The sequence below is a fragment of the Nesoenas mayeri genome, assembly GCF_963082525.1.
Source record: "Nesoenas mayeri genome assembly, chromosome: 3".
Taxonomy (NCBI): Eukaryota; Metazoa; Chordata; class Aves; order Columbiformes; family Columbidae; genus Nesoenas; species Nesoenas mayeri.
Genome location: NC_137544.1, coordinates 17,133,497 through 17,155,897, shown reverse-complemented (window position 1 = coordinate 17,155,897; position 22,401 = coordinate 17,133,497).

Here is a 22,401-nt window from a genome sequence, read left to right as displayed (position 1 = left end):
AGTGATAGCCAACCTCATGTCAGAGGTGCTCATCTCCCCCAGCTCCCTCTACAGCCAGCACAGAGACCCCTCCCAGTGCACATCCTAGGATCCTGCTGGATGACATCTACTTCAAGAGAGCTGGGGAGACTTACTTCTCAAGGCTTAGGTTAACCCTCAAAAGTCCCAGCACCCGAGCAAGTAGGCTGAAGTGAGAACCAAGGATCTACTGTTTGTGTGCCTGGCTTCGTTGGGCCAATGGGTGCAGAGATGTGGGAAGAAAAGAGCACCCTGTCATTCTCCCAGCCTTCCCCCTACCTCCCTGCTGCAAGGGCTGTTACTGGAAAAAAAAGATGATTCCTTCTCAGGCCCCATATTTGCGTGTGAGCAGATGTGCAAATACACCAGCAAAGGTTTCTTGCTCCTTCCCCTCTCCCTCACCTCCTGCCTTTTTGCCATGCAAGCACCAAGAGCAATCTGGGCTGCACCCTTTAGAGGAAGAGAAATATCACAGGCACATCTGTTTTTACAGCTAATTGGCCACAGTTTTTGAGATGGGCAGAAGTGGCTCAGATGAACAAAAAGAGATCCCCGGGAAGCCCTGGCCCCTGAGGGGGCCTGGCTCTTGCTCTTAGAGCAGTTTGTGGCAAATGTCCCACTGACGCCAGACAGATGTGTCGAGGTGAGCTGGAGATCACACCGACCGCTGGTGCAAAAGGGTCCAGCCCCATTTCCTCTGCCAGAATCTTGCACAACTACGCAGCAGTGAATTTGGCCCTCTGTTTAAACCATGTTTCGAAAGCAAAGATTTTACTAGGCACTATCCCAGTCTTAAAAAGCAAACACATGGTAACTACATCTTGTACTTCATTTTCAACATCTCCTGTAAACTGTTTTTAGCACTGCAAAAAAGGATTTAGAGTGCTTTTTAAAAAAACTATTTTCTGTGTTTGCCTTGATTAGGTTTGTATCAGTACAAAACTATTAGTTATGCACCTACTACCAGTACAATAAAGGCTGTAACAAGAGATGTTTTAGATGAAGATTATTTACTACTGCCAATGGTTGCAGAGAAAGTTCTCATTTGAGCAGAGTGGGCTGAGGGAAGGAAAGGCTGTTCTGCTGTTTGCTGCAGCATTCACTCATCACCTCTTCCAGAAAGCATTAAGGTTCACGCCTGCACTTGCGGTACATATCCCACAATTTTATCAGGGGACAGTCTACGAAATCCAGACTGAGAGATTATAAGAGATGGGACAGCTATCTGAGTTCACACAGGGTTGCCCTTTCCACCCATGTTTTCACATTTTGGTTCTAGTCAGCTGCGGCAAAGGAGCTTCCCTCTATGTTCACCACCTACTAGACCTCACCAAACAGATGCAGTTGTGCAGGAACAGTCACTGCTCTTCTGTCCAAACTGCAGTTGCAGAAATTGGGCAGAGCACTTTCTAGATGCAGAGGAAGGCACAAAGGTACGGAAATTCTCCAAAACGCCTATGACAATGTCTTTCCTTGTTGCTTATGCAAACTATATTCTCCTTTAACTGGAAATTATCACCTCCCCAGGACTCTACTTATTTTTACTGCCTCTCTCATCTTCCCTAAAGGATTCAACATACAATAGTGAAATAGCAAGCCTAACATATGCCACAGTCTGAGTACATAATATTTTGCAATAAACATAAATGATATATATATAAACAGAAAGAGCATGATTGTGAGAAGGAACAACCCTACCTACTTCCCATTCATGTTATGCAAACACCTTTCACATGTATCTTTGCTCACTGAATGCAAACAGTGGGTATGCGTACAGCCATGCCCACAAAGCACACATTCCTCACTAAAACCCATGCAATAAATTTGTATCTGATTGACTTTTAAATCCTTCACCTTCCCACAACTCCATCTTGCCCGGTTCTAGTGATCCAAACCCTGTTCACTTCTCCAGGCAGCCTGTCGCAGTCAGGGTCTTCTGTCTCTTTACTGGAGAGCATCCTCCCATCCCTACAGATGTTACTGGCTTGAACTCCAGAAATGGTCATATCCAGCCTCACACCATCAGCAACAAGGTGAAGAGCTGATACACAGTTTGGTGCTGTGCAAAGGGAACAGGCTCAGGCTGCACTTTCCTACAAGGCACTGTTTTTTTGGAAAATCAAGGCACATGAGGACATTAACATGTTTCATTTTCACGTGGGGGCAAGTTTTTCGCAGGTTATTTTTAGAAAGATTTACTGGTTTTAATTTTTGTAGTTGGATCCTAAAAAAGGAAGCATGGCTCACGGCCTCTAAAAGAGTTGCAAAACTCACTCTCAATAAAATTTAATATGCCTTGCCTTGGCTTTTCTTTAATGTGCACTGTGTGTAGTGCAGTGGTATAACATTTTTAGCATCAGTCATTTTGGCACACTCCTGAGTAATGCGACTACCTCACACCTCTGCAGATAGGATGTTTATTCAACAGTACCACTTATTTTCTCTGCACTGTGTGCACATGTGTGTACCCACAAACACGTGTATTGCTGGCAGCTTGTCCTTGCTCTCAGACGTTACTGCCCAGTGCAGGAGTCACCAAGTGCACAGAGATCAAGAGAACTGCGCTGACACAAACTCATCCTCGCAGAACAGATTGTCATCCCAGCAAAACAGGAGCTCTGATGAGGACATGCTGGTACGCGCTCTGGATGTGTGCTGCTGTGTGCCTGTGTGTATGTCCAGGTAAATTTGCCATCCACTAATTCCTGATGGAACAAGGGTGGCCAGATCTGCTGCTGCAGGGAACTGATGGAGTCCTGCGCAATTTGACCGAGGTGTAACAGGTTACACCAGCTGAATGGTTGGCTCAGATGCTCTGGAAAGCTGCTCCAGGAAAGAATTTTGCTGCCATATCTCTGAAGTGAAAGCAGTGCTACTATGGATTGTATTATTTATTGCATATTTTGTGTCACTGGTGCAATCAGAAGAGTGCAGTATACAATGAAGAGGAGCAGGGCCATCTGGGTCACCAAGTCCAGTCCCTCCAAGACCACATTAATTCTACCCAGAATGGCCTCTGAACATTCTCTTCTTAACAAACACACACAAGCACAAACACTCCCTCTACCCACACCCACACACAGAGACCACAAAAGCACAAACCACAAAACACTTCTAACAACCTGAGAACAAACTAAAATTGTTAGGATACAATTCTAAAATAGATACAAACCGTAATGTACCACAGGAAGCATGAGAGATCAAAGTGTCATCGGCATCCTAGGTCCCAGAAATATTATAACAGGGAATTTGCTCACATCCTCTAAAAATAATCCATTTGGGTGCTACCATATACCCTAGATGCCATCTGGTCCTTTGGCTTTGTGAAGTTAAAATGTGCACAACAGGCAAGTGCACCCATCAATGGCTGATTATTTATTCAAGTAGATACTGATCACAAACATTTTGGACAACCACACAGACCTCCTTGAACTGCAAGCCCAGCTTTCTACAGAGTGGGTTAAATATCAAGACTGTACAGAAGAGGACTTCCAGAAGAAGCCCTTGTTAGTCATTATGTCCCTTGTTAGTCTTGTTAGTCAGTATGTCACTGCAAAACTATATAAATAAGCTCACATTCCCCCCTAGGTAAGGTTATAAAGCAGCAATGTGAAAAGTACTACTAATTTAAATCAAGGATCCCCATTTTCCTAAAGCCATCTTTCCTCTAGGGAAAGTTTCTCATAAAACAGAGAGATCCATAAGATTTGGCATTTTAGTGGAGACAGTCAGATTGGTACAGCTTTGAACCTCACGGGTGAGATATTCACTAAGCTTTTCGAAGAATCAGGTGGATTTGAAAGCAGAATTAGGCACTTCATATTTAATCATCTAGAGTTATCACCTAAGACTGATCTTCAAACAATTGGATGTGAATTGGCCACAGGACACTATTAAAAGAAAGTTCATAGAAAATGGAGCATGTGAAATCTGGAAACAAACTACATATGTCTTAATTTAAAAACAGGATTAAAGGAAATACACAAAGTCATTTTGCTGCCAGATTTAATTAGTATGTTTAATATGTGAGATCACCTGAATCTACTTTTACTTGTTTTGTGTCCCATTAGGAGTTTCACAGGAACAGTAATATGATTGAGTGGCCCTTGTGAGGGATGAAGCTTAGGCTGCTTTGAAACAAATTGAATTAATTTGAAGTGATTCTTTCCAGGTATGACATTCTTGGAAAAAGATGTGGGGATAAGGAGGGAGGGCACCAAAAGTGCAGACAGACCTATAACCCCACCCACTTTTTTGTGTGTACATTAGCACCTTTTAAAATATATGCAGAAATATTGTAACATTGGAAAGCCTATTCACATAAGATTACAACTGATGGTACTCGCTAGAATTAGGTTAGCACTTAAGATACTACAGTGGCAAAGGTCCTCACACAAATTTTCCATCTCTACCAGTTCCCTAAGATGTGAGAGTTGTGGGGAATGGATCCTGGGGCTTCTTTTGGAAGATTTTAGAGGGTGAATTCGCCCCCAAAGGCTTCATAGTGAGTGAAAAGGGACGGATTCCAGGTTGCTGGATAAATTAGAACCATGGTGGAGCGAAGAGGGCTTTATTTTGAGTGTCATTCACAGCCATTCCACTTGATTTCACTATGGTTGATTGATTTTACATGGAAGTCACTCAGAGGTCTACACTGCTGAGCAGCAGTGTAAACCCCTAAACTGGATAAATAGAGCAGATTTTATACTGTATCTGAAACAAACAGTATCATAAATGTTTTAAATAGTACTTTCATAGCTAGGATACAATATAACATCAGAGGAGATGGAGGCAAGCGCAGTAAGAATAGTATTGGGAAAAAAAGAGTTCTGAGGCTGATTTCTGGAGACTCAGAACATGTAAAACTTGCACCCAGCTCTGCAAGATACAAGCGCTCGGCTCGCCTGAAAACAAGTCCATGCATATGCATTCTCATTTAACCTACAAAAACATTTCAAAATCCAGGCCCTGATCTGGCAAGATGCTGAATGTTTTTCCTTTTCATCAGACAAGCCTCTAAAGAGATACTGAAGCGTGCGTACTGTCGAAGCCAGAGCGCAGCCACAAAGGCTGATTTACGGAGCCAAAAAGCAGCCACTGCTGCAACTGCCATGCAGACGCACCCACCGCCTTCAGCACAACTTCAGTGAACACTGAGGGCACTTGTCACTTCATAGGGGGCACTCAGTGTCCCCCAGGCTCACATTAGGTCTACATATGGATGAACCGAATATTTTTCGCTACAAACACTCTTCCCCTTCCAGGCCTCCTTCGCTTTCAGTTCTGAAGGGTGAATTCATTGAAAACATCTGCACTACTAGAAACATTCTGTGCCTTTTCCAAACCTCATCCCCGTGGTGGCTGTGTAGTAACAGAGAATAGACAAGCCGCCTAACATGAGCCTCCGAGCCATGAGCTGCAGTAGAGAGGGGACGCTGAATGCCGGAGCTTTGCCTCGACACCCGGGCACTACCTAGGATCTGCTTACCTTCTGCGCTGCGTTCTGCTCTCGGCCGTATAGCCAAAGGGTTTCCACAGCAACTGCCACATCACATCGCACCACCCTTACCTCGGCGATACAGAGCACCTCTTAAATGAATTTCGCTCAGCAGTGTGTCATGTTAGCTTCTGCACACCTACGAGTTGCTACATGCTCGCCTTGGTATCAAGGCCAATTCTGGAATTGTTTTGGGGGGATCTTACGTAATATGTATTTCTCCTTCTTTTGTCCTTTTCCCCCCTTTTCTTTTCACATTGCAGACTTGCAGTGGTGAGGGAAGGGCTCTGTAACCCTGTCACAACAGCACGTTAGATGCCGAAGTAGGACTGAGACTGTGTCAATCGCAAGTGGCAGAGATGCACCCGGGCAAAGACTGCAAGAGCATGTTTATGGCAGTAAACTTTAATGAGCCACATGAATTCTTCAAACAAGGGAAGGGAAAAGATTTATTTTTGTTTGGGGAATAAGGGATGTGGACCAGCCTCCAGCAGGCCTACCAGGAAGGCGTGTGTAAGGGCTTGCGTGGCCATCTGTTTCTCCTCCTTATCAGCACTCCGGTGCCAGCTGCCTCTGCGGCTGAGCCATCCCACGTGCGGGCTCCCCTGCCCAGTCCTGCGCTGCCGTCTGTCTGCTCCTTGCTAATCCCACGTCACCGTATGTGCCCGCTTCCCATCGACCCTACATGGCCACAAGCCACCGTAAACCACATATAAATCACGGGAGGGGAAGCTGGCCGTCTCCTCCATGATGCCAGTTAGAAATGCTGCTCCCTTCCCTTGAGCATCTCCTGAGGCACATGAGGGGATGCTGTGCCCGCCCTCCTTCCCACTTCACCCATCCCTGTGGTTCTCCGGTGCCCCAAACCTTCATTTCCTGCAACGCCATAAAAACACAGACCAAGCCTGACCAACTACAGGATTTATGTTTGCCAAGACAGCACCCACATCCCAGCGCTGCCGTGCCCAAACTGCAATTAAAACTCCAAAAGCGGCCCAAAAGTTGATACCCCAGGTAGACAGGCAAGATGCAAACCTCACACCAGACAGACAGGCTGACCAGCGAGTTTTAAAGCTGCAGCCACCTGGGAGACATGCACGGTGATGCAATCCAGCAGTGGCAGCTGCCAAGGTCGTTGTGACAGCGGAGGCTGAAGGCGGGCAGAGCGCCCGCGGGGCGTGGGGAGGGGAGCGGGTCCCCGGCCTCCATCTGCAGAGAGGTGTGAAAACAGGCAGAGCCGCCGCCAAGCTCCCTTTGGGGTGTCTCGCAGCACTGGCAGCGTAGCTCTCCGCTAAGCCTTGTGCTCAGAGAGCATGAACAACCGGGATTGAAAAAATATGTATAACCTGGCTAAAGGACAGCAAGCTGCTGGAGGAATGGAATGGGGAGGCAGGAGATCGTGGGAGGCTGTGGATATCTGAGGGATGTGAACCCCGGCGAGGGCATGGAGGCCTAGCAAGAGGGCGAGAAATCATCTAGGATGCTAAGTTTCACATTACTGTTCTCTGAACGAATTGCAGGATGAAATTAAGAGAACAATGAAGCCCAGCCAGGCAGGAAAGGCTGGCAGACACACTGATGTTTCTTCTCATTCTCATTCCAGTACATCCGTGGGGAGGGTGGAAGGGAGGAAGGCATGGGGGTTACTCCACGACTCACCCAAGGAGCAGCAGCCAGACCTGGCCTTCCCAGGTCACTTGCAGAGGTGGAGAGGATCCACCTGTATCATTGTATCTTTGAGCCCAAGAGCCACGGCCAGCAAACAAGCATGGACACAATTCAGAACAAAATGATGACGCCAGCCCCCAAAGAACTTACCATTCATCTAAGCGTACAAGAAGTAACAGCAACTGGACGTAGTCTCCCTGACAGACATTTAGGAGTTTACAGTGAGTTGCCACAGCATTTTCACTAGCTTTTCAGCCTCCTCTTTAGCTTTACTGCTTTCCAGCCAACGTATTAGTCTGTACAAAAAACAATATTGAATGCAATTTTCACTTTAACCTACGTGTTGAACTTCAGTGTCTTCAGTGAACCCAGAGTTAGAGGTGGACTGATGCACCTTCCAGCATGGGTTTACAAACTCAAATCTGTCCCAGATTATTATGGAATAAAATCCATAATAACAGCAGCTTCATAATTTAACTGTTTGTCTGCCAAATGTCCTACAACAAAGGCTGTTTCCTGCTAGTTCTCTAGTATTGCCACGGCCAGAGCAGGCTGTGGCTTTGTGACCAACCTCCATAGCAAGACTAAGGACTGAGCTGGAATGACAAGTGAATTACAGGACCCTGCTAGAAGCACTTGCTTTTATTTCAGTGTTAAAGGATCTGGCAAGGCAACCCAGCAAAGGTGACACCATTATCACCAACACTGGCTTCCAGAGCAGAGAGCTTCTCTTTGCTGAGGTATTAACTGAACTAGCTAGTACAAACCTTTGACTTCCTCTTGGAGAAGAGTCAGTAGTCTGTTCAATTTATTTCTCATTTTAACTCTTAAGTGGTGATTTGTATTACAGAGCAAGCTGTGATCCCTACCCCCCTGTGCTAAGCACTGCACAAAGCTTTTTGAGGCATTTTATGTCAACGGAACCTAGAAACTAAAATAAAAACATGTTTAGGAAGAAATCAAATAGAGAGGAGATATTCCATCATAGTATCAAACCTAAATTCATGTTGAAGAATACATTCTCACCCAAAAAAGTGCTTACAAAGCCTGCTGGAGTTCCTGGGGATTCTGCTGAGACTGAGTGGTAGAAGTATGAATTATTTGAAACAGGCTAAAACTTCTCGACCAAACACCCTGAACAATGTACAAATGTAGATTTGAGTGAGATATGAATTCAGGCTGGATCCAGCCCCATGAGGGTCAATCCCATGTCATACAGCACAAAGCGTAACTTTGAGATTAAAGAGAACTGAAGATAAATCCTTGTTCTGCTTTGGTAATTTTCATATAGAGAGATGCAAAGCACAAATATTTATAAACAATATTCTTACAGGACTTGGAGAGTATTCTTCCCTTTCAAATAATTACTATTTAAAGAAATTCTGACCTCACTTAAAATGAGATGCAACATGTAAGCGTGCAGAGCTTTGTTGGATAAAATAAATACTATTAAAAATAAAATTAGCATTGGAAAACCTCAGGCAATAGTCCCAACCAATCAACCCAGCAGGACTGAAGGCAGACATGCAAGAAAGGCTCAGATAATGCAGTGATGCAAGATTCAAAAGAATCTGCTTGCTTGGGTAAGATAGACGATCACTATTTAACACCACCAAGACAATACCTCCAGGCTCTTCTATTTAAGTACTGAGCTAACCTGGTTCTGTTTAGCTCACTAAGTCTGTTGCGACCAGATGACGATGAAGTCAGAGGCAAGATAACTGGAGATTAACCTTTACAGATATTTCTGTTCCTGAAATTACTTCCCTTTCTATGCCCAGCTACTGAGTCTGGCTCAGACATTTCTCATTCCTTCTTAATGTTCATAAAGTTAAAAACAATTCAGCCAGCTGAGGATTGGGCCTTGAAATTCTGTTGCCCTTGATACTGGTCAGATAGAATCAAGCAAAATTAATGGTGTTCATAAAGCCTCCAACAGGCCAGTGAGAGGTGTACCAAGCACCCTGTCACTTGGTATTAAAGAAATTCCAATCCCAGTTTCTCAGCCCCCTTAACTTCAGAGGTACAGGAGGCATCATATATATGCAAAACGCAAACAAGGAAGGGGATGTATGTGATGGACTGGAGGAGCTATGTAGCTGCTCAATAGTACAAATAATAAGTAGGAAGAAGAGCTGATGAGTAGAGCAGTGGAAGAGGTGCTTTTGAACTGCAAGGAGGAAATGCAGCTACAAACCCATGGAAATATCGGTGGTGTCTGCATGGTTCTGTGGTGAGTGCTATTCTGAAGAGGTGAGGAATGCGAGGCAGGGGGTCTGTGGCCTACGGTTTGTTTTTCCGTCAATACATATGTCTGACTTTGAGTAAAAGATTAACGAGACAGCTAGCAAACGTCCTGGGAGACAAATGGATAAAATGCTGTTTGTACATGTCAGATGAGGGAGGGCTCGTTCTCGTCTCTCAGTCTCTGAATGAATCTGCTAGGATGCACACCTGCACCAGGAAGATTTCCTTGACAAGGTAACCCTTTCCACTGCAGAACGCATGAGCACGTCAGCATACAGCTTACCTGGCATGTACGTTCTTTCGGTCAATGTGGTTTGGAAAGAACCTTCCACCTACTTTTTTCTTCATGTGACGTACATTGCTGCATGTTACAGAAAAGCCCCAGGTAAAGTAAATGGAAACTCTAACCAGCAGCTATGCACCTGGTGTTTTTACATTTCCCAACATATATTACAGTTGCTGGAATGATGTGTGAATCTTCTACAACACCTCCTATTGACAATTTAGTTTAGGTGTGGCATGAGAGAGATCTGTGTGATTGATACTAGTGACCCACAGCCTGTTGCTAAAGAGAAGGAAGGAACTGAGGGAATTTATAGTTTAAAAATAAATAAATAAATAAACCCCCACAATTATTTACATTCTAATACCTATGACAGCAAACCGTCTGTTACAGGTTGAAAGGATTGCAGACAGGCGTGCTGACACTTTCATTTTCCAGGGATGGGCAAGGCGGCGGACAGAACAGCTAGACTGTCACGAAAGCCCATCCTTCCTAGCTATCAAAAATGCTGTTGTGTTTTCCACTCCTGTTGGCAATCTGCGCTATCGGTGATCCCTCAGAGCTGATGGCGTAACGCTGCTGGCCTGAGTCCTGCTGCAAGGAATGCAGCGGCGCCCAGTCAACCACCAGCACTAACCGCAATCTCCCTGCAGATCTTACTAACCCAGCAGCTCCGCTCCGCATAGTAAAAAATGGGAGCGCCTTTTCCTTTCCTCACTGCCCTCCTCATTTTTTACATTTTTTTCTGGAAAAAATCTGGGGGAGTTAAGCAGATTCCCTAGGGAAGAAAAGTGACCCATCACTTATAACACTGTCATAAATTTCAGCATCTCTCGTATTCTGATCTCTGCTTTACCTGAAACCTGTGAAGTATGAGTCACATCCATTTTCCTTATGCCAGGATGGGGAGGAATGATGATATGTGGGAACCGACAAAGAAGCATGAGGGAACCGATGTTCACCTTTTCATCCCGACAAAAGCTGTTGGTGAATCACAGGGTAAGAACTTGACCTCACCCATGAAGTTGCGTGAACATTAAAAGAACTTCCGTGTGTTTCCTTGCTGTGCCTCTGACTACCAGATTTATTGGCTAGAGACGAGCAGTTAAACCACCCCACTAATCTCAGGAAGAAGGAGTTCAAGTCTTGTCAAGGGCCATCCTTGACAACTCAGCTCTAAAAGACATGAGCTATCCCTTTTGGTGAGTCGATCAACCAGTCCTGCTACTGGACACATCAGACAGGTGCAGCTGGCTCAGGAAAGAGACATACTCAACCATCCTGAACCCTTTCATATTAGTGGCATGAGATAATTTTTGTGAGAAAAGTTTGGAGCCCCAAACAAGAAGGCGATGTTGCACGGAGTTAGTCCTCAAGTAAGGTTTCTCTCTCACTTAAGTCTGCCAGCATGCAAGGAAGCGGTGGATGAGTTTGCCCAAAAAAAGCTGGAAAACAATTAGAGAATTCTAAGACCATTTATAGCCACCTCTGGAAAGTAGGAAAAGGGAACAGCATGAAGTGAATGTGATTTGTTATGAACTGAACAGCTTTCTGTATTCAAGACTCTTTGTCACTTATGGATTAAAACAGTCCCAATGCTTTAGATCTCTTTCCACTCCTGAGTGCAGCTCTTGAACTCTTGATGATTTGGCCCATAGTCACTGCCAGGGTGCTGTGTCCCTCCTCCCCGAGAGTGCTGTCAGAACGCAGGAAATAAGACACATGCTTGCCCATCCTGTACTGCACTCTTACTTCTACTTTTTTCCTTCTTTGCAGCTGCGAAATACAACTGAGCAAGTTAAATTCCACTTCCCTTGAACACGGAAGCAGGCAGTGCATTTTGTCACATGGTCACATCAGCAGACCGCAACAACAAGCACGGTCACCTGGTGAAACAATCCGCTTGGAGATTTGGAAGGAAAATTTCCTTAGGACAGGTGACACTGGACATCTGGCAGCCCTCTGCTTTTGTTCTGAGAATAACACCTACGTTGTAGGGCATGTTGCCAGAAGCTGCACCCACCTGGGAAGTAGCCAGCCCAAGATGAAAGGGAACACCAAATCCAGAAGGGATGATTAGCATTTACTGATGTTCAGGACAGAGGTACCTGGGAACATGCTTGTTCCCCTTAGGTGTTCAGTACTGCTTGGTAAAGTCATGGAACTAAGAAAGTTAATCAGGTCAGAGCCAGGCTTGCATATGCCTTCTCCATGGGGATTACAAACTACTTGCCAAATATTCAGATTGGGCAATTGCTACCTGGATTACCAAGGGTATGCAGCCCAAAAGAAAATAATTGCTTAGGGTTTCTGATAGATTGCATCACTCCCTGCCAAAGTGTATGGCAGAATGAGAATCATCAACACATGATGTAAGGATACAAGCCTGCACATAGTTCAGACGGTAGAGCTGAACCCATCGTGGCTGGCTGAAGCAGAACAAACATTAACCCCCACGCTCCATTTATAGGAAAGCAATCAGTTGATTCTGAACTCCAGAAGCATCCGTGGAATCCAGAGATTCCCTGAAATAACCTTCCCTTTCTTAGGACACAGGGGACAAGAATTCACCCCTGCTCTAAAATGTAAATTTGACCAAAGCTAATTTTACTCAGCATCTAGCTATGAGATCATTGTTCTGCCAACTTACAAGTTTAGCCTCACGCCGCCACATATTTTATGACCAAGTGCAACTTGGAGCAGAGCCTATACTGTCTGTCAGGGGTGCTGCTACATAATAAAAAAAATCCACCATCCATTGAATTACATAGCTCTGGTGAAAATCAGTTCCCTTCTAACAAAAACGGTTAGGTGCTACTAAGATACATGGAAAGATTAGGCATCCAACTATTACAATGTAATTGCATGTGAGAGTACGAGATTCCTGAAGCATTTTAGAGGTGTTTTTCTTTTCTGCAACCAAACAGCAATACAACCCAGGGAAGAGAAATTATTCAAATTTTCGCTCTATTCCAGCCAGCCACGCATACAGTGCTGACTCAGCTGCAAATGTTAAAAAGCAGGAGCCATGCAGGAACTTACAAATCCAATTGTAGGTCTCCCAAGGGGCATCATTACAACAGTGTCAAGCTGGCCTCAAGCGGGAGGAATGAATAGGTGGGGGGAGATGTGACAGTGGGGAAACAGCGCTGGCAGGAAAGGTCCCGGTAACAACAGGTCCCCTCGACAACCGCAGCCTTCAAACTGAACTGTGATCCTGAGGTTTTTCAGGAGGAAAGTGATAGCCCAAAAGTGATAGCCCATATCGGAAGCTAATAAGGAAGACATGACGCAAAAATAATAAGCAGGGAGAGTGCATTAAAATATCCAGTGCAGGGCCCGCTTCTTATGGGTCATTAGAAGATTACACTCTTCCTTGTTTTCTTAGGTTTGTAACTAAAATAGTTAATTTTAGACATAATTGCAAACAACCAAACAGGCTTAATAATACATCTCTAAGAAAGCTGGGAGATGGCAATATTATTAGGGTTTATTCAAGGTACTAAACCTGGCCATAAATGAAATATTAATTAAAGGTTGCATTCAGTGCCTTCAGAAAATGATTATTCAATGCAGCAATGATGTTTTGCCTAATTGTGTAATGAAGTATTATCTTACTATGCAGTAAAGCTTAGACCAAAATATTAGTGTAAGAACAAGATCACAGAGCTTTAATGATGGGCTGAAACTTGGGAAAGGCATGTGTAAATTAATATCTGACTTCAGAAAGTATGCAAATCACTTCCATAAGACCACTTGTCTTATATGAGATAATGGATAAATAGTCAACAGCCTTTATTTTATTGTTGGGTATATATCAAATTAGTGTCTAAATTCAGGATCCAGATACTCTCTGTTAAATAATTTGTCAATACAAATACAATTATTGCCATTTAAGATAGTATTTCTTTCCTTATTACCATTAAAAATAGGGGGGTTTATCAATGTCCAAACCACAGCTCCCTTAAACAAGGAGGTATCTCAAATTCACATCTTGTAGCAGGACTCCCTCTCCTACATATGCATAAAAATACTTCTTTATCTTTTGTGAAAATATCTTTATTCTTGAGATGGGAACTACAAATTCCACTCCTCCCATTCACACTGAGGAGAACATTACTCCCTAAATAGCACCACTTCATCCAAAACAAACAGCAAGATATCTAAAATATCCCTTAGTTTACTAAGGGATCTAAGACTCAGAGAGAGAGCACCTCCTTCTTGGGGTAAAGGAGGGATTCGAAGGGACTGTTTTCAAATGGGTCTAGCTCATCTTCAAGTAATACATCAAATTTATGAGTGTTTCCACAGAAAAAAAAGAAGTGTCAGAAGGACATTCCGGGTTGGAATGCACCAGAACTGATTCCCACAAGCCCACAAATGTTGCTGTTTTTCATGATAAAGCTGTTAATCTTATAATAAAGTAGCTTTTGAATGTAATTTGCACTTGGCGATGAGCTCTCCTAGCACTGACCTCAGAGTGAGCAGCCCTCCGGAGTAACAGGGCTGTGGAAATATTGCTGGAGGCAGGTCTTGCACTGCTTTCTTTTGTCTCTCCACTTAGTCCTCCTGCAGAAAGATACTACCAGAAGCAGCGAGAAGCTGTAAAACTGAGGACATAGTTCTAAATCAAAAGGCTTTTAGTAGTTGTATTAAAGGGGCTATCTGTGTTCCCAGTGGTGACTGCCGCAATTACGTGGTGAAAACATCTAAGCAGGTGCATAATTTAAAAAGGAAAAGGGCATTGCCTCATACTCAGGAGAGGTCAGGCTTTATATTTCTTTAGGTCTTTTTGACTAAAGAAGCAGGAAAAATGAGAGCAAACTGAAAGGAAGACTGGGGTAGGATAGAAAAAGAGACGAGATGGGAGAAAGGAATGAGCAGGGGGTGGGGGGAAAGCAGGAAAAGAGGATGAGAGAGATGACATCTGACTTGGACAAGAGGTGAACCACAAACCCCGTCATTGCCAGTGTCCAGGCACAAAAATAACGCATTGTTCACCAGCAGAAGGGCAGGACGGTGCCGGCCCCACGCTGCTCGGCCGCACGTCTCCAGCACATCCAGATCTGCCCCCTGCAACCAAACGCAGGGTGTTCTCGCAGCCCCTGTGCTTGTGGCTAGGAAACTGCCACAGGTCGGGTCTCAATAGAAAAAGTATTTTAATACAAGAAAAACAGGAAACTCAAGCACGTTTTGGGTCTAATTCAATTTCAGTTCCCTGATTCCTTTATTTTCTATGGACAAAAGGCATGTAAGAAAATTATGAACTGGGACGTGAAGAAAGCAGAACTGTGCACATGACAGATAAAGCTGGCTCATTATGTGAAAACTGAAGCCATACAAAATATAAATTCAGAGCAGATTAAAACACCTCTCTTCCAAAAACCAGTTAGGACCAGTCAAGCAAATCCCAGCACCTGGACAGAGTTTGAGCAGAACGTATATGAACTGGCACAAGTCAAGCTTTCACAAGAGTAGACCAGATTATGAAGAAATGCAAATAGTCTTTCTTCATTTTAAGATGAAAGCAACCTCTGGCTTAGGAATCTCCAGAGACAAGGTACAAGGTACCAGCTGAATGTCAGCCGCCCTACACTCCTCTTTGCAAGAGCGTCAGTGCATTTTAGTGCTAATGTACTAAAGCATGACACTAGCTCAAGATAACCACATTCTATTGAGAAACATAACAATAGAAATAATGGAATAAGCACTTCATGCAATTTGCTAGGAATGTAGTTTGGACACCAACAGCCAAAACAAACTAAAATGGCAAATGCAAGGACTCTGTTTTGAAATGATCTGCAAACAGACTCTGCAGCTTTACAGGGGGTCATATTTTCCACAAGGATAAACTGTCCTTGAACAATATTTTCAGTGTTCTGGGTACTAATGTGCTTTCTTTTCATATGGATTGTTCTCACCTCCTCTCCTTTTCCTTGAACAAATATTTACTGTGACCAATAAAATTTTGCTCTCCGTTTATGAGTTAAATAGCGTCGCATTCTCACACGCTGTTTTATGTACCCACACAGAGAGCACATGTGCCCACAGAAAATGACATCTCTAAACTACATCTGATAGAATTATTTTTAAGCAATCATATTCACTGTAGATTTCAGTCCTGATTCATCAATACATTTAATTCACTGTGGCATTAGATCTGTGAGTGAGAGGAATGAAACATTCAGCTCAAGAAAGGCGGTAACATATTTCACCATCTAAAAAGCGTTCCTGTGAGTATGTGAAAGAGTGATGCCTGATGCGGTGCCTGTAAGCATGGGAGTAAACACATCATCTTCACAGGAAACTACTGACAGGCTTAATTTTAAGAAAGGAAGCAAAAATATTTTTAGTGAAATTATTCATACACTTCTAAATGCGTTCAAGGGTTTTACCAGGTCAGAACATAAATGGGCAAATTACAGCTTGCAAGATGTCAACAGACTATTAGTGATAACTATACTGGACTGCTATCTATTATTCACCTGTTGTTATTTGCTGCTCACCATTTTACATTTTCAGTAAATGAGTCAGGATGGAAAGCATCCTTACGTGTGAACCAAGAATGTCCAGCACAAGCTACATATGAAAGAAAAAGGGTAAAAATTTCACAAGTTAACATACATAAATGGAGTGTGTCATCTAAACCTCTTTTCTACCAGGGGGACACACCCTCAGTGCACCATGGCCCCCTGGCATTTCTGCTGTGCTTAGATAGCTTCGGGGAAGTTGGGGATGGTGCTCCACACGTGGGTCCTTTTTGCTGAATTCCCCTCCAGGAGCACAGGGGCGAAGAGGAACACATCTCTTGTGAACACCTGCAACCAGCAGTTCCTTCCTCAGGCACTTAAATAGATTTTACTCACACTACAGTAAAACAAGATACTGGCTGTTCCCCTTCATACACCCAAAAATATTAACAGCGGTAGTAACAAGAAAGAAGGTGAGCGTGCCAGCAGGTTCCTCTGGAATGCAAAAGCAGAGCTACATAACCAGTAACATCTACACAGGACTTGTGTTTAATGTGCAAATCCCAAATTTTCTGTGGTGTCCCCCAGAAGAGGCTGAGGTTCAGGCTGCAGAGTGCAGCTGAGGTCTATCACATGCATGCTTGTACTTAAATATCATATGTGGAGTCGTTCCTAGTCTTATGGATCTCTCTCAAGACTTCTCATCTTTACAGGGGAAACTCAGTGGCCACAGACCACCTGAAACAGCCTATTGGATGGGCCTTTGGTGGATGAGGAGGTGCACCCCCACAGATGGACACATGGACAGACTGTGCCAGTATGGTCTTTTCCAACCAAAATGGTTCTATGATTCTAGGTACAGTCTCCTAACAACTTGATTAGTACTGGACCTAACTTGGTTTAGGGCCTAGCTAAGCCTGCAGTTTGAAATGAGTCACGTAGGCATGTTTTCTTTTCAATTTTACACTTATTTTGGTTGTGGACAAGCTTTGGTTTTAGTCAAGATAACCAGAATTCAGGACAAGGTGATTGCCACAAGGCAACCAGCAGGCTAAGGCCGATGGTGAGGGAAGCCCTGACTTCCCTGTGGGTGGAAGGAGGAGAAACGTACCAGCATAGGCCTTTGGTCAAAGCAGAAGGGGGTGGGAATTCCCTTCCAAAAAAGAAACGTTCATTCAGCGTGAGGAAGGAGGACACGTCAAGCAGCCCATGCTACCTTCTCTGTACTAGGAGATGCACACTGAACAGCAAAGCCCTCAGTGGCAAATGCCAGGGAAGCGTTAAGCAGTGAGAAAATAGTCTCAACCACCAACACGCTGGAAACAGCAAAAACTATTGGCTTTGGCACATGTGCAAAGCATATATGCCTGGGTTGCCTGGAATAGCAAGGGATAGAAAATGCAGGACTGCCAGAAGTGCTGGTGAGTGGAACTGGGGAGATGCTGCACTGCTGGACAGAAAAAAGGATATAATCTCATGTGCTGAGCTCAAAGGAAATCCAGATGGTTTCCTGATAATCTTGAGAGTGAGAAATTCAGATCCACCAGGCCAAGAAAGGGGAACTACATGAGAAAGAGTCATATCACAATGTTTAGAAGACTTTCTTGTCCAGTGGGTTGCTAGGCTGTAAGGTGTTTTTTGTACTTAGCAGCACGTGTTTTCTGTACTAACACCTGTATGACAAACAATCTGATATTTGAAAGCTGTGTCATCTGAAACCTTATCTGTCTCATTAGAGCAAATTTACCTCCTGTCAGCCACTAAAGATCTTTATTTTTACCTACCATGACTATTTCCAAATCTGTAAACCCTGCTTTACAGAGAAAACATCTTTCTCATCTATTATTTGGCCACTATCAAGCAATCCCCAACAACAGTACAAATCATGCTCATCTGCACACCATGCAATACACACAAAAATGCCTCCCATTTAACTGGTCCCTAATCAAGCCACAATGTTGGTTTCAGAGGCTTTTCAGGCACTTCTGAGAGGAGAGAGTAAGCAGAGTTAGACAGCAGCAGCAAGCAGCAAGTGCGCAGGTGAAAGAAGAAAGGGATCCCTGCCTTTGTCTCTGCCCAGCATCCCCATACCCCTAACCCCTTTCAGCCTCTATGAATATGATTTCATTGATTTTTCATAAAATAGATGCTATTGAACAACTGCTAGGAAGTCATTAAGCATTATAAATAGCTAAAATAGATGTATTGTTGTCAAAATACACTGAATAATTGCAATTTGTGATGCATGAGCTTTGCTGTGCTGAGTATGTTAACTTACTAAATTTCAACATTAATTCAGCCGCAAAGGGTCTCCCAGTAAACCGTGCAATGCTTTATACTTCCAATACCACATTTGTTCAGAGGAGCTCAAAATACGTTTATGATCCATAATTAATAAGATATACTATATTTCTTTGAGCTATGCAAGTATGACTATAGCATATGCTGCACTACTCTCATTGCACTTTTCCACATCTCTAACACCGTTGAGTGGGCTCATGCAATAGCAATAGGCTTTGACCACTGCCTTGTTTCTTGTTTGCTAACGTGCTAATCATGCGAACATATGTATACACATGTATCTCCACTGTTATTCTTTCCCTGCCTGGGCAGGTACAAAAGATACAAGTTGGTTGGAGGATATAAAATTTGCAAGAGTCTTTTCCCAGATGTCTAGTTCTTGCACTTTTCCAGTGGGATCCTCCAAAGGAGGAGCAGCATCGGAACTGAAATGTGAATGCATGCACTTGTGGATGCACAAGCTGCAAATCATGAATCACGCTGCACAATCATGTAACATCTGAGAAGCCGACAGGTAAGCCTGAAATTTACCATTTGAAAGCAACTGCATACCTAACTTGTCTAGCTAATCACACAGATGATTATTCATGGTGAAAGAGATTTAAAAATCCAATTTAGTTTTAACCATGTATTCTTATTTAAAGGCTAGAAGGAAAGTATTATTTTACAGATAGTGATCAGAGACACCAGGAGACTTACTTTCCCACAGTTGCATTGTAAGTCTGTGGCCACACTGGCAAGTGCATCCACTCAAATTACCATTAACTCTGCTTACAACATCAGTGCCTACGGACTACGGAGAACGGAGTGCCTTCTGTCTTGCTAGGCTCTGAACACGCAGAGCTGCAGCCAGGCCCACAGCCAACACGAAGAACCACGGAGGAAAGGCTGGAGGAAAGGCAGCAACACAACCTGCAAATCGTGTGATAGAAACAACTTCAGAGGAGGTCCGTTCGTGGTTTTTCTTAACAGGGTTTAGATAAAGTGGGGTATGTGGAACTAAAAGAAGTGAGGCACTGACGGGGAAAGACCAGGCCAGCAGAGCTGAAGATAAAACAGAGCAGACAAGGAGCAAAAAAGAAGTGAAAGGACTGCGGGGAGTGGGAAGACACAGACAGGAGAGAGACAGAGCTCCAGTGAAAGAGGATGGGGTGCAGAAAATCCTCCAGAAGTGCAGCAAGCTCTCACAGCATCTAACAGTCCCTATTTCAGCAACTCTGGTAGCTGTTCCTCTCTGTGGTTCGGTGGAGGCACCACTTGTGTCCTAACATCCTCTGAGCAGAAGAGCTCCCTGCACAACTCAGCGCCGAGGGAAGGGGGAGGGATGGGCACTGGCCAGAGCCCATCTACTTCCCCATCTCCTCGCAGCCGGCTCGGCCCTGGCTGCCTCTGCAGCTGCTCCGCCAGCTCCAGAGCTCAGCCACAAGGCCGACCACAAGCCCAAACTTCTCTTGCTAGTTGGTTCACCACTGGTATCTCACACAACAGGCCTGCTGTGAGCACTCCGCAAACACGCTGAACACTCCTGCTTCTCTTCCATATCCACATCATTTCCCTTTCTGGTTCGGATGAGCAGAAACATATGCAACAGATGAGTGAGGAAGAAAGAGGAGAAAAGATGCATCTTTCTGGCTTATCACCTATATGGCCTTTTAGGCAAGTGCGCTGACAAAAGAGCAATCCTCCTAAAAGCTGTTCCTATAAAACCCAACTGAATTTGAAGGACAGGCTTCTATCTTCAGTATTTTTTCATGAAAGCTTTCAAAACACCCAAATTTCTAAGTCTACTCTACCAGAGGGTTATGTCATGCACCCTCTTCCTGCAGACAAAAGGACATGGACATGCAGCAGATCCTGGTTTATGACAGCTGGAAGCAGAAGATGAAGGCAATGCCACTTACCTCCATACCCCTGTCCCCCACGGGAGGTAACAGAGTTCAACGGGATGGATGTACAACCATTGCTCGTGGTATCCTGCCAATCCTCTGCCCCGCGTCTATTATGATTAATGCTGATCCACCACCTGGAGTCTGTGTTGGCCGTTTGTTCTGTTTTTCATGGCGAGTAACCATAGTAAGCATGTGTAATGGATCTCCACCCATATTTTTGAAGAGTTCTGGGACTGCTGGAAAGATGAAGTGAAGTTAAACTGGGCCCCAGACCGCACCATGTAACCAAGTCCCCTGTGGATCTGCTCTCTGCTGAAGGGCTTGTAGCAAAGGTTTCTTCTCTTTTGCAGGTAGATTAGGTGAAGCAGCAAGAAAGGAGTTACAGCAAGGTCACTTCTCAACAGGCAGTAGGTAAAAGAAGATATTTTCTGCCCCTAAGTCACTCTGAATCCTGTTCAGCAGCAAGTTTCCAGGGTCCTTCAGACAGTACAACACAGCTCACTGCCTTTAAAAGGATGACCTTCAAACAAGAATATCAAAGTTAAGGCAGCAGGTTTCTGAAACATTTCACAGTATCACAGTATCACAGTATGTTTGAGATTGGAAGGGACCTCAAAAGATCATCTAGTCCAATCCCCCTGCTGGAGCAGGAACGCCTAGGTGAGGTCGCACAGGAACATGTCCAGGTGGGTTTTGAATGTCTCCAGAGAAGGAGACTCCACAACCTCCCTGGGCAGCCTGTTCCAGTGTCTGTCACCCTTACTGAGAAGAAGTTTTTTCTCAAATTTAAGTGGAACCTCTTGTGTTCCAGCTTGATCCCATTACCCCTTGTCCTATCATTGTTTGCCAACGAGAAGAGCCTGGCTCCATCCTCATGGCACTCACCCTTTATATATTTATAAACATTAAGAAGGTCACCCCTCAGTCTCCTCTTCTCCAAACTAAAGAGCCCCAGCTCCCTCAGCCTTTCCTCATAAGGGAGATGCTCCACTCCCTGAATCATCTTTGTTGCCCTATGCTGGACCCTCTCCAGCAGTTCCCTGTCCTTCTTAACTGAGGGGCCCAGAACTGGACACAATATTCCAGATGTGGTCTCACCAGGGCAGAGTAGAGGGGAAGGAGGACCTCTCTTGACCTACTAACCACCAATCAAACAGTTTCTTGCAAGTCATCATTAAAATGGCCATTAGTGGGAAGAACAAAACCCTGAGTAAAGATTAGCCCTCAAATGCTTTTGAAAAACCATGTGCTGTGTTAAACAAAACCATTACAACACAAGCTTCAACGTATTTCCAACATCCAGAGCCAGAGATCATATAAAACTATCAGATTAGATTTGTATTGTAAAGTTTCTACTAAAATAAAGTCATGCCTGATAACACTGATATACTACACACTATACATAGGTAAATCAATATTATCATTACCCCCCTGAGTGTGATACTCAAGCAAGGTTTGGTAATCAAAGCAGACTGCATTTAACAGAATATCAGAAATATTTATGACATCTTTAAACAATTGCAAGCGTAATAGTCAGAGCCCTGATGATTCAAAGTACAAAAGCAGGATTTTGACAGCACTCTCTGGAAAGAGAATTTTCCCTCTTTCTCCTTTTGGCACACCACCATCAGATCCTCTGCCTGCAATCCAGCCCTACAATAAATATCCAGGCCACATACAACACATGTATGCGCTCCCAGGCACCCAAAGCTTCAGCTGTTGCAAACTACTATCACTTGCTTGACTTCAATAACTGTATGCACCATCTGAGGAACTCGCCCAAGGAACATATTCCATTAGAAACGCACCAGTTTTAAGGTCGTTTTTGACAGATTAATAAGGTTGGTGTTGTTTTTGAAATGAACATCCTTGACTTCATAGATTCATAGAATCACAGAATTCTAGAATCATTTTGGCTGGAAAAGACCTCTAAGATCATTGGTCCTCACCATTTTTACATAACAACAAGAATTTAAGCTCATCTGCAAGGTGTTCATCCCAATGCCAACACACAGTGTTGCCAGGCAG